This window comes from Pholcus phalangioides, unplaced genomic scaffold, assembly GCF_987345545.1.
Source record: "Pholcus phalangioides strain wild (caught in Gottingen) unplaced genomic scaffold, Ppha-v1.0 ptg000007l_1, whole genome shotgun sequence".
NCBI classification, from domain to species: Eukaryota; Metazoa; Arthropoda; class Arachnida; order Araneae; family Pholcidae; genus Pholcus; species Pholcus phalangioides.
This window is the reverse complement of record NW_028301600.1, coordinates 62,952,238-62,962,488: the sequence shown is the minus strand read 5'-3', so window position 1 is coordinate 62,962,488 and position 10,251 is coordinate 62,952,238. Positions and strand designations below refer to the sequence as shown.

General features: G+C 32.5%; 1 pseudogene across 2 annotated transcripts in view; it reads left to right on the top strand.

Moving 5' to 3' along the window:
- The first annotated feature begins 9,538 nt into the window (after nucleotides 1-9,538).
- Nucleotides 9,539-10,251, top strand: part of LOC149085607 (5-hydroxytryptamine receptor pseudogene) — a 146,245-nt pseudogene continuing 145,532 nt past the window's right edge. For both annotated transcript variants that reach the window (XR_016192871.1, XR_016192870.1), the window contains exon 1: nucleotides 9,539-9,721. The product of XR_016192871.1 is annotated as a 5-hydroxytryptamine receptor pseudogene, transcript variant X2 (transcript). The remainder of the gene's footprint in view (nucleotides 9,722-10,251) is intronic.

The following is a 10,251-nucleotide window of genomic DNA, read 5'->3' as shown; positions in this document are numbered from 1 at the left end:
ATTCAAAAACGATAGCGACTTTTAAAATAATATGTAGTATATATATGTATATACTATCGCGGACCTTGGAAAATAATTTTCATTTGAACTAACCTCTGTTGCGTGTAATGAAGAACGTAATGATCGAACCGAAAAATATTTTTTTCTTAATCTTCATAAGACTAATTAATGGTGATTATAAGTTTTCAAGATGCATTAAAATTAGAAAGCTCTCAAGGTTACAAGATTTAGTTTGATTGATTAAGGCATTTGGGTTATGTGGCTGATAATAACCGCTGATAAATAACACCTTTTAATTTCGTAGCTTAAGAAATGAAGTCGATTTTGAAGATTGCATGAACCAGCAGCGGATAAGGTAAACGGGTAATAACATAAGCTAAGAACCATTTTATGCGATGTTTAAAGTATACAGAATGCATAGCTAACAGCTGGCACCACAATTTACTGGTGAACCGTTGATCCTAGAGGCATAGGTACTTTGAATTCGAAAAAGCATCCAAATAACTTGCGGACTTCAGATGCGTCACTCATGTTGCACGGGGTTGTATTCGAAATAAAAAAATTAACTTTTAATACGGACACCTTGTGCTCAAAAACCCAATTAAAAAGTTGTTTCCCCATCTCTCCTGAGGCCAGCAGCGCCAAAAATTACATGTTTCTAAGTGCAATATACATATTTGAAATCTGAGATATTTGAATTCAAAAACTTGAATTGCGGAAAAACAGTTTATAAATGGGGGAAAAGCTTTTTTTATTATTTGCTGTTCTTCCGCAATTTTTCTCAATTTTTGAACTCAAACATCTTAGCGAATATTGCACTTGGAAATGCAGAATTTCTTTTGTTGGCCTCAAGAGAGGCAGCGCAACAACTTTCTAATTGTGTTTTTCAGCACAGTGTGTCCGTATAAAAATTTAATATATGATTTTAATAACTATATAACCCCTTGCAACATGAATGACATATAGAGTGCTACACGTTATTTGAAACCTTTTCCTAATTGAAAGTGTGCCTCTAGTATCCACGATTCGCCAGTAAATTGTGGTGCCAGTTGTTAGCTATGCACCCTGTATATTCTTGAAGTTGTATGAAGTTCAATGATTAGATATAATTAGCCAATAGGAATTGTCATATTAGTTAAATAAAAATGAATTAAAATCTACTTCTTATAAATGGAAATGTCATTATTTCATGAAATATTGAAAAACATTATTCATATCTTTCGTTATTTTTTCCCAGCCAGATTGCTGGGCAATTTGCCTATTGTGGCTTCAGATTTTGTATTTCTATTTTTCAATCTCTTGACAACTTTGTATAAATTTTTTATCAAATTATACTGTATGTATGTGTTGAGCGCATAGAATGTATAGTACCATATTTCTTTGCTTGAACACCACAGTTTAAAAACGCACTAAAATATTTGTATGATTAAGTTCCATACCCTTCTTCGCTAAAATTTAACTTTCCCGTGATGTCTGTTCAAAAATAATTGCCAAGTGTTCTGGATCGATTTTGACTACTTGAAGTACTACATTAAGATGAATTATTATTTCAAGAACAATAAGAAAATGTTTTTCATGTTTTTTAGCTTTCATTTTGTAAATTTTTTCAAACTGTTCCTATTTAAAAATAAAGACTAACATATTCTCTCGCATCAACATACGAGCTTGTAAAATTACATATATTTAAAAAATACAAACACTGTAGCACTTATACATAGGTACTAAGAACACTGCATTCAGATATCAAGTTATGGAAGACTATATTTTAACTTTTTGATATTTTATATAGTCATTAATAGTAAAGATTAAAAACGTCATAACTGTTATTTATGGGTTTTTTATTTTCCATAACCTTTGTTTTTTATTTTTCCAGAGCAAAACTACGCAATACTTTCTAAGTTCGAGGGCTTATAATGATTGGTTGATGAATAGATATTAAATGATGAGTTAATGTTGAAACTTTATTAGCAAGTGTGAGGCGAAAAAAGCAGTTTCGTTTTTTTTCTGAACATGAATTATAAAGGGCAGTTTTTCGATTCAGAAAGTGATAATCCAGAATTTTTTTCTTTGCCTCTTAGTTAATCGTTCTAGTTAATTAAGTTCTTTTTCTAGTAAGTATCGTAACACTTAATCTAGTTAATGGAGTTGAGTGAAGGCGCCATCAACACCTATCATGTTATTGGAAACGCTGAGGACAACACTCATCGGAGTTCTTATCTGCTTTTTATGGCATGAGAAACATAGAAACTGAATCTGTAACGAAATCACTCAAAAGAGAACTTGTAAAAATTTAGTTGAAATAAAACTAAATTTGCAAAAAAATACCAAGCACAAATAATCAGTAATAATTCCAGAGGAAAAAAAAAGTTCTACGAAAATTACCATGCATTTTTCTCTCGGATATCGGATGTTTAAAATGATTATTATTTGTTTCTAAAATAAATAAAAAAAATTGAAATTCGATCATGACAAGACATTTTTTTTTCTAATCTATATTGATTTTTACATTATTTTTAGTTCAATCGTTATAATCTGATAAATAATATTGAAATTCAGAATCTCCAATGCCATTTTTTTTGGAGCATGTTAATTTTTTTTTTAAGAGTTTTCGTTATTTTTTTGATTTGATTTTGAACTATCAGGAGAAATAATGCGCATTATTTGTTTTATAGAATTCTACAGCTTTTTGAAAGTAATTTCTTTACATTTTTACTTTTAATACGAGAAAGGGAAAATTTATGTGATTACTATGAATATTATCCATAAATATAGGAATTAATATTTGTATTCTTTATGGTTGATATGCTTTTGTAGAAAATCATGTTCAAGGGTTGATAGCTTCAAGAATATACCGTATATACTCGTATTTTACGTATGTTCCTAAATGGGGAAGGGGGGTTAGGCTTATGTACGAGTATACAATATACGGTCATAACATTATATGTATATACGCGAATAAAGAAATGCATAAAACGTTAATCATCATGAAAAACACCCGGATAATAAAATATGTATATATATATATATATATATATATATAATACTTTTAATTAAAATTTTTTTGGGATACACTTTAAAGTAACAAAAAAAAAATAATAACAATTACTCTTTGAATAAACATGTAAATACAGGGTGGGCAAAAAGTCCGTAGAAACTTTAAAAATTCGTAAAAACCGGAAAAATGACCGAAATAAAAACCGGTTTGCGGGCTTAGCGTCGCTAGGTCACGAGAATTTTTTTAAGGTAGCACAAAAAACCCTCAAAAACAGCCGATAGGTGGAGCTGACGTACACAAGTCAAAGAAAAGATACGAAAATAACAAACAGAATACCTCCAAATCATTTATTACAGCAGTATGTGTTCCACATGACCACCATGCTTGCAACACATTGCAGGCGAGTCACAATCAGAAGGTTGCGTGTTCAGATCACGTCCGGGTCACCAATTCTGTGGTGATGCTAGTGCTGGTGGATGTGTCTGGTTGTTATTTCGGAAACATACAGTCATGACTCCTTTCTTTTTTTAGTTATTTAATAGAAGAGAGAGAGACTTTTAGGACATGTTCGGTCGACAGTTGGAGCCAGACTGAACTCCAATACAAGAACACACTAGATAATGCCTAGCTAGTAAGTGGCATAAAAAATATAATAAAAATATAAAAATTGTACAAGACAAGTAGCGCCACAACAGCAACGGCAAAGTGCAGCAGTAGTGTGGTGGGGGTCATGTGGAACACATCCTGCGGTAATAAACGATTTGGAGGCATTCTGTTCGTTATTTGCGTATCTTTTCTTTGACTTGTGTGCGTCAGCACCACCTATTGGCTGTTTTTTGAGTTATTTTTTTTCCCTGTCTTAAAAAAATTCCCGTGACCTAGCGATGCTAACCCTGCAAACCGTTCTTTATTTCGGTTATTTTTCCGGCTTTCATGAATTTTTAAAGTTTCTACAGACTTTTTGACCACCCTGTACATAGCTTTAAATGTTTACATATAGATTTATTCAATTATTAATCACGCAATCGGTACCTTTCGGGAGGAGCATATTACGAGAATATTTGGAAATTCTACATTTATGATGTAATAACATGACGTAACATAATTTATTTGTCCCCAGTCAATTACGACAATACTATACAAATTAGAGTTTACAATTAAATTACATAATTTACAATATTTGAAAGAAATGCAAAGAGAAAGAAAAAAATGTTTTAATGGACACGGTAGAACAGTTAATTCATAATGTTATGGAGAAAGCTGGGACAGGGAGAGAGCAGTAGCTAAAAGCTAGTAAATTGCTCTCGACCCTATGATGGCATCTATGTATATAGGTGACGCACATATATCTTCTTGTTTCTTTTGACCTGGAAGAAAGATAAAAAGAGCGAAGTATATCGGCCAAATAGGTATAAATATATTTATTTATTAATTTAAAAAATGAATTATGGCTACCAAAAGCTGATATAAGAGAATTTCATGATACGGTTTTTATTTCACTTTAAATCAATGACAAATTTTTAATAATATAGATGGGAGAGAAAAAGCTAGACAAAAATACAAATTAAAATAAATGGAATCTACACTTGATATTAACTATCTACATAACCAAATCGAGTTATTGTTTTCATTTAAATTTACCTGTCGAATTAACTTATTATTAGATATAGAAAATTTGATAAGTTAAATTAATTTTTCATTTCATAATATTTGTTTCATTTCATAATCTTTGTTTCATTTCATAACATTTGTTTCATTTCATAATATTTGTTTCATTTCATAATATTTGTTTCATTTCATTTATTGTCTTCCTATTCATTAATTTGTTAATGTGACATTGCTATTGCAGGACTTTACTAACCACAGTTAGTGAAACAGAAGGAAAGTTGCTTTCACAATCAAAAGAGTTTCATCTGAGTTTCTGTGAAAAGTTCATAATTGGTTGTATAATTAGTTCAGAAAAAAGAGACAGCGTAAAGAATCATTTTTTGTAAGAAGGACCAAGTGAGTCACTTCACAAGGCTTTGTGAAATTACAAGCAAATCACTCAAGAACAATGCGTGATATGCGTGGAGTGGACGCAAAACAGCTTAGCTGACACCCCTCCCCTCCTTAAGTAAGACAGGATGGGGGTCTACCGAGGTCTTAGAAAGACCTCGGTAGACCACCCAATTATTACACTTCATTTTGAGTGAAAAAATAATTAAAACAAACATACAAAAAATTTTTACAATGTATTATCCCCGGACAATTGGGTACTGTCGCGATTCACAGATTTTGTGGTGATAACAGACGAGATGGGGTTTAGAGTTATTAGAGGAAAGTTGCGGGGTTTCGTTAGGAAAATGAATTTGCATTAATGAAGGTATATTATAGGTGCAATTGGAGGGGGGGGGGGCATGACATCTAATCTGTTATTTTACACTTAACATATTATATATATAAGGATGCAACAAACAAACAAAACGAAAAAAAAAAACCTTGCTGTATAATATAAAATATCCATCAGAAGTCCTCTCACTTAACACCTTGTTGGTGTACGCACGTGTGTTATGGACATGAAATACGTGGAGAATTGGAACAAAGGACAATAATAATTAATATAGATATACACACACATATATATACATACATTTATATACATATATATAACTGCCAGGCCAAGTTGTCTCACTCTACATCTATTTTGGTCAGCGATGTGGGATTATAGTTTAAATGGGGTATTGTCTGAAGAGAGCTTTATAGCTAAGGATTAACGTCGGTCTTGTTGTTTTGGTTGAATCACTCTGGCTGGTCATATTTATTGGAAATGAATATACAGAGTGACTCAAAACTCAACGTGGAAACTTTTGGGGGAGGTAGAGAACACAAAAACAAAATAGAATCACATAGGAATGCATGACTGGAAACCCCAACCTGATCAGCTGGAGGATAAACGAAGATGCAGAAATGACAAGCCAATAATGAGTGGGAAAACTCTTTATTTAGCGATTACACGAGCGCACAACAAGCGCGCACAAGTTTCACAACAAGTGTACACGTTAAGTTTCACAACAAGTGTACACGTTAAGTTTCACAACAAGTGTACACGTTAAGTTTCACAACAAGTGTACACGTTAAGTTTCACAACAAGTGTACACGTTAAGTTTCACAACAAGTGTACACGTTAAGTTTCACAACAAGTGTACACGTTAAGTTTCACAACAAGTGTACACGTTAAGTTTCACAACAAGTGTACACGTACTGTCCTCGTGTAAAGCATCGCTAAATAAAGAGTTTTTCCACCCATAATTGGCTTGTTATTTCTGCATCTTTGTTTATCGTTCAGCTGATCAAGTTGGGGTTTCCTGCCATACGTTCTTATGTGATTCTGTTTTATTTTTGTGTTTTCTACCCCTCCCCTAAAAGTTTGTATGTGAGTTTTGAATCACTCTGTATACAAAATAAAAATTACATGCGATGATTATGAGACCATTCGTGTTCTCCCGCCCAGCACCCCGCTACGTGAGCTGAACGGTGGACAATTGTGGTTGTCACATTTACATTGTTGTTACGGGAATGTCATAAAAATTCTTGTTCTCGATCCCGTTAGTGCATACTATATCTTGTTCATGTAATGGTAATGTGTTAGTAGTGGCAGTTTTATGTGGATATGATTTTTGTTGTTGTTTTTGTCCTCCCCTTATTTTTGCAAAAGTTAAGAAGTTAGAAACATTATTTTATAAATCTTGTGGAGAGATTTTTTGTTTTTCGTTAGCATGTATATATTTGATAAGGCTTGTAATCCTTGGCTGCTGTGCTTTTGTTTTGATGATTTGAGTGAACCATTGTGTTTTATTGTTTTCGGAGTATTTGTACATGTGTAGATGCTTTGTATGTTTGCACTCTGTAGCATAGTGTACTGGAGTACCCACCATACCGCACGAATATGTGTCTGTTCGGCGGCGTTTCCGTTTGTGTAGATATTTAGGAATTGGGTCATGTCTTGCTATGAAGATAGTCACCTATTCCAGTTTAATGTGTTGTATGTGACTCGGAGAATTTCGTGCATTTTCCTAGCTGTTGTTCCTTGTCCCAAAGTTACTGCCATTTCTGGAGGGAAGCACTATAAGCAAATTAATGATCTGTGTGTGGGGCCTGTATCCAGCTGGATGTACCTGCCCACCAATTGAAATACTGTGGTTACTCTTGAAAATCATATAGTATCAAATCTTCCTATTACAATCTCCACCCCGTACAATACCTGGGTAGGCCCATAGGTTAATATTGCCTAGGGCTGGTCCTATTAGTCGAATAATTGGGTCGGTCATTCGATTAATTGTTAATCGAAGTTGATAACTTTAGTGGAGTTAATCGACTCGATCTCAATTCGATTAAAATTCTATTACAATCTTCTTAAAAGTTTAAAGTTTAACGTGATTTATTCAAGAAAAAGATTGAATGCCTTAAATTATGTACCTACTTGTAGTATTTTGGATAAGTGACCATATTTAAAAATATTTGAATCAATATTTTTATCACATTTTTTGGCATGTGGAAATGTAATTTTATTTTATAAAAGCTGATGATCTAGGCCCTTTTGCATACCTATATGCAGGAGGACCTGGGTTCGAGTCTCGGTGGAGACAAGATGACTTTCCTTTCCGAGTTCATCTCAGCATAATATCCAGAAAATATCTGTTTCCTTCATGTGTCAAGCTGAGAAAAAAGCGTCTGTCTCTCTTTTGATTAACCAGTTAAAAATTTCAATCTATTTCCAGCCCTAATATTGGCACATTGTCCTGGTGCTCGCGAGCAGGAGGTTTTAGATGTTTATCTAATCTGACTTTGAAACTCATTTGTCTCATCTACCTCCTCCGAAAAAAAAATTCTATTGTACCCCCACCCCGCTAAGCTAACCCATAGGACCCCACCTGCAGTTTCCACCGACACTCTTGCTCCCACTAAAGGCGATATATCGCTCACTTTTTGAAATACTGGTGTAGATACTCTGCGAAACAGTTTGCCACTATGCAAGGATTTTCGTAAGCATTTTAATGCACCTTATTTTTGAAATCAGTTTCCGAAAAGTACCTTGGATAACCCGAAACTCCGTTAATTGAGGTCTTACTGTAATGCATATAATAAAATTCAATTGATCTTTTTTTCCACAATAAGTGATTCAACCTTGTATAACAAAAGTATGCATTAAGATATGTCTAATAAAGAGCTAAACAAAATTCCTGTGTGTAATATATGATTTTTTATGCGTATATTATATGTTTGTATTTGTAATTAGAATTATTATTTTTCGTCCATGTCATGATGTGTGTATGTATTTTGTGATTTAATTAATAACTGAATTCCTGTGTGTATGTATTTTTGTTTGTATATTACAGTGAAACCTTAATATCATGATAATCTGCAGACCAAGAAAAAACCTCGTTGTAGAGGGGGTTATTGTTATATTGAGAAGTAGTATTATCATCAGGCACAGCCGAATTCATGCTGTTTTTGGCATCTTTTCTGAATTGGCGTTGTTAATACAACCGTAAAATGCATTTATTTACAGCAAAATACTCTAATTGATTAATTGGTGGATAAAATTCAGTTAGTTTTTTACCCTGTAAAGTGGTTTGTCACACAGCACTTTTTTGTACTATATGAAAAGTAGCTTCACGGCAACTTCATTGACACTTTCCATGAATAGATATGTGGTACAAAATACCGATCTTATTAAGAATCCTCGAAAGAACGAAAGCTGATGAGAAATTTAAAAATATATTAAAGTTTATTTTATTCTAGAGCGGATGTAGTGAAATACTGTTATAGCGGTTTCAAAAGTTTCAAAATTTTTTGAAAAAATATCGTTACAGAGGAATTTATCGTGATGTATATCGAGAGGATTTAAACATTACACCATAGGCAGCTCTAAACAAGATTTGAAAAAAAAAAGTTGTTGAAGGATTTATTGTTATATTGAAGTATCGTTTTAGTGACGTTTCACTGTATGTTTTTATTTTGTGTTATATGTTTTATTTTGTGTTATATGTGTCGTATGTTTTATTTGTATGTTGCATGTTTTAACTTGTGTGTTGTATGTTTTATTTGTGTGTTTATATTGTGTGTGTTTTATATCCTTATATTTGTAATTAAAATTTTTTTTTGTCTATCATGTATGTGTGTATTTATTTTGTCATTTGTTTAAATAAAAAAAGTACTAGAAGCTTTCATTTTTTTGTAGTACTTATATTATCTTTTATAGATGTCGCATATAATACTTGTTATTCGAACACAATTTTCGTCACTTTCGATGCTCGAAACATCTCATATAGGTAAAAAAAAAAAATAAAAGAAAATGTGCCAATGGAAACCCTCAGCAGGTAAGTGAAAATATTTGAATTCCACTTGATCATATTTTTCTTATTTTTTTTTCCCAGGAACGACCAGTAGCATGAGTCGTTGCATCTGTTGAATGACGCAAGTGATGCTGCTGCCCAATCAATAGCGGTTTTGGAAAACAGCAGAGGGAAGTGAGCAGCAGACTTGGTTCCAGCAGATCTCCGCCGCACACCAAAACACTACCAAGTTGCTTCGGATCGCAGTTCTATCTCCACACAGCCAGCAACTTTTTTTTTCTGCTTTCATTGGCAACTGACAAGAAAGAGTTTCCCTTCACTTCGGGAGCTCATGCATTCGACGACGCTTTGCAACCGAATGGAAAAAAGAAATTTCTACGTAGAAAAGGTCAGTTTTTTAAAAAATAAATTCAAATTTCTACATTTTAACTTTTATTAACTATAAAAATAAACCTATATCAAATATTGTCAATATATATGATATAATATTTATTTTAACAAAAAAATATTGAAATGTGAAATGAATGGAAATATAATTTTATACTCTTTTTTTTTTTTGTGGGCGTAAAAAACTATTTTATATTCCTTCCTATTCTTAAAAGTTTTAAGTTTACAAAAAATTAAATTACATTTATTTGTTATTGCTGTAGGTAAAATTTCAATTTTATGTGAAATTTTTTTTAGAGTGATTCGTTTGTGCTGAAACTATAGAAATACACAACTAATTATCTTCCCATATTTTAAGACTTTTGTTATTAAAACTCGAAATTATTATTGAAACCGGGTTATAATGTGTATGATGTCTTACGCGGGAGTAATCGTAAAGAAATGATCTGAAAAAGTTTAATTTAACTAGTTTTCTAATACAAAAAAAAAAATTGAATGCGTAAAAAATTTATTTATTGTTCCTCCCCATAA